The following is a 3,751-nucleotide window of genomic DNA, read 5'->3' on the forward strand; positions in this document are numbered from 1 at the left end:
GATGTCCACCAATGCACTACCATTCCCATCTACTTCAGCTGGCACACCCCACTGACCAACCACTCCATCCACTCATACATTCCTAACTTTGCCACTCATGTCTCCAATCAAAAGCACTCTCTCCCTCCTCTCAGATTTATCCATACATGCTTCTACTCTCGCCCAAAACTCATCTTTCACTCTTGGCACTCGGTCCTCTGTCGGCGCATACGCACATACAATCGCCCACACTTGAATCCCTACTTTCATCCTCACTCATACAATCCTTGCACACACTGTTCCATACTCTCTTATATTCTCCTTCCACTTCTTGCTTATCATCAGACATACTCCCTCTCTTGCCCTCTCATTCTCGTTAACTCCCGCACATATTCCTAAGCCGTATTCCCATTCTCTCAACCTTTCACCTCACCATTTAGTTTCAGTCAATCCACATATATCCACTCTTGCATCTTGAAGCACCTGAACAATCTCTCTCTCTTTCACTTCATCATTCACTCCTCTCACATTCCACGTCCCCATCCTCAGAATGTTCTTTGTCCGTTCCTTAGTCGTCAACGTATGGTCCGTCCTGGTCCGAGGCGCTTTATTCGCTTGTTTAGTTAGTTCTTTTTACGGGGTGCGGCACTAACCCATCACCAACCCTTTTAGTTGCCTCGTACTACAAGCAGGGATGCTGGGGAAGTATTCTTGAAACCCCCCTACCCCCAGGGGTATGGGTTGCATCGTACTGTTTATAATTAAGTTACATTATGCTTCGGTGCCTAGTATCCTTTATGTCAAGTGTACGATTATATAAACTATCAGCTGTTATAATTCATTCTAAAATACCGGCCAGTAAGTTTTCCGATATGGGTGGCATCTGTACCATTTTATTAGATGGCACATGCAGTGCTATTTGTTGTATTCATGCTGCCTACAGACAGTTTTCTTTGATTTACTGTTACTGAACTGGAAGGGTTAGATTTCAACTTGATTAGCTCCAACACTAGAGGTAGCCTATTATCTTAAGCTGAATGAAGGCATCAGGTATCAGCAAAAATAAAACAAAAAGACGCCCTCGTAACAGGATTGAAGGATACTGTAAAAATGTAATCCAACTAAGCCTTAATAGGTTTGAAATATTTCAGAAAGGTTGACACTGTAATAATAATAATAATAATAATAAAAATAATAATAATAATAATAATAATAATTTGGTTTTAGTACCCGAATTAAGAATTAAGCTGATTTAAATTTAAAAAAATATATATAAATATTTGCATGGCGACAACGATGGTGGGGTGTTCACTCATTCATTTATATGCCTGCGTTACTTTAACTAGTTTATTTGTTGTTCTTGGTGTTGCCTTACCTATGCGTAGGGAAGTTCAGGCCAGGGAGAATTCCATATTTTTCTTTTAATGGAATGATTCTGGAGGTTTATTTCGCCTCCACCGAGCATTGCAAGACCCCTAGCGGAGGTGGGCAGTAAAGGAAAGTATATGGCAGAGTTGGGGCAAAATATCCCGGGCAGGGCAGCTACATAACAGACTGTATCTTTGCATGAAAGTTATATTTTAAAAAAAAAAAAACTGGTCTCAATAATTGGATGTCGAACGCTGTATGACCTGGTCATACTCTTTGTGAGATAGATCTGTACATATATAGATTGCTTATTTACCACAGTTTACTTGGGTTCAAATACAGAAAACGATGTAAAACAACATATATATACAGTACAGCCCTTAGCTTTTCTAGATCATAATCTGTAGTCCACAAAATTAACATTTATTAAAGATGCATTAGCAGCAACTAATAAAACTTAAACCAAAAGAACAAAACAAACACAGTGATTTTTACGTGTATAGTTTAAGAATATCGTAACAAGGGTTTCATTACAGAAAATAACATAAAACAACAAATATACATTCGGTAATACCTCAAGATCATAATCTGCAGTCCTCAAAAGTAACCCTTATCAAAGAAGCATCATCAGCAAATAATCAAACTTAAACCAACGGAACAAAATAAATACAGTCATCTTTACAAGCAGAGTTTAAGAATATTAATGATCCTACATAGATATCCATTCTGAAGTGCAAGATGAAATACCTGTTTTCGTGAGGGGGTCCTGGTTAGTTTGTGTCGTAGCTGGCAGCAGTTGGTGTGCTCGTTCAGGCGTGACTGGCGCTATATATACACTAGAAAACAAAAATTTTCATCTAAAATTATTCTTAAGAAGTATCTATCTATCTATCTACAGCCCGACGCCCTAATCCCGCAAAGGGTGGCTGCAGACAAAACGCCTCCAAGTCGCTCTGTCACCCACCATTTGACTACCCTCCCCCCAACTCACTCCCCCCTCCCTCATATACCTCTCAACTCCATCCCTCCACCTCATCCTCGGTCTACCCCTCCCTCTCCCTCCACCTTGCCTACATACACCCTCTTAGTCAGTCTTTCTTTCTCCATTCTCTCCACATGTCCAAAACACCTCAGTGTATTTCTCCTAATCTTCTCAACAAACATCCACATCCACCCCACAACGTTCCTTCACTTCTTTGTTCGTCAACCCGTCCCTCCATGTCACTCCACATGCTCCAGTCAAGTAATTCATTTCCACTGCTCTCACTCTTGACTTGTTCCCCTTATGCAAGGTCCATGCCTCGCTTCCATACGTCAGGGCAGGGATCACAATACTATCATGCAGTGACTACTCATCACACTACCCAAGTACTTGAATGCACTCACATTCTCCATATCCTCGCCATCCAACCCCACCGTGCGTTCTGTGACTTCATTCCTCTCAAACACCATAACTTTGCTCTTGTTTACATTAACTTTCAGATTCCTCTTCCTACACACTGTCCCAAATTCATTCACCAAACCTTGCAACTCCCATTCATCTTCACTCAGCAATACTGTATCATCAGCAAACAACAACACCGGAATCTTTCAAATCTCACCCTCATTCATTAGAGCCAGCCCCACATCCACTGCCCTATCTTACACCTCTTTTACAACCCCATCCATGTATATATTAAACAGCCATGGAGACATCACACAACCCTGTTCCAGTCCTACATTGAGATCAAAGAACTCACTCAGCTCACCATCCATTCGCACCGTAGCCCTAGCTCCTTCGTACATACACTGCACAGCATTCAACAATTTCCCCTCCACTCCATATATTCTTAATACCTTCCACATACCTTGTCTATCTATTCTGTCATAAGCTTTCTCCAAGTCCATGAAGGCAGCATACAGTTTCTTTCCCTTCTCTAGATACTTCTCCACTAAACATCTTAGAACAAATATCTGATCTACACACCCTTTTCCCTTCCTAAATCCCCCTTTTTCTTCTCCAACTAGCTCCTCTGTTATATGCCTAACCCTATCAATGAGTATTCTACCATATATTTTTCCAGTCACACTAAGAAAGCAAATACCCCTATGGTTACCACATATTTCTCTCTCCCCTTTTCCTTTGTATAAAGGAACAATTGTACCTGATTTCCAGTCCTCCGGAACCCTTTCCTCTTCCCAAGCCAATCTGCATTACTTCCATATCCACTCCACTACAATCTCACCCCCATACCTCAGCATTTCACCACACACTCCATCAATTCCTGGGGCCTTTCCCATCTTGAGGAGATCTGGAGACCTATACCCATTACTACATTCCACACTTTAGTCAGCCTTGTAGCAGGTGCAATGTAGTAATGGGTATACAGTAGGTCTCCAAATCTCCTCCCATCCTGAATGCTCT

Source organism: Coenobita brevimanus, chromosome 101, assembly GCF_032717465.1.
Source record: "Coenobita brevimanus isolate Jiangsu-jjx chromosome 101, ASM3271746v2, whole genome shotgun sequence".
Lineage (NCBI taxonomy): Eukaryota > Metazoa > Arthropoda > Malacostraca > Decapoda > Coenobitidae > Coenobita > Coenobita brevimanus.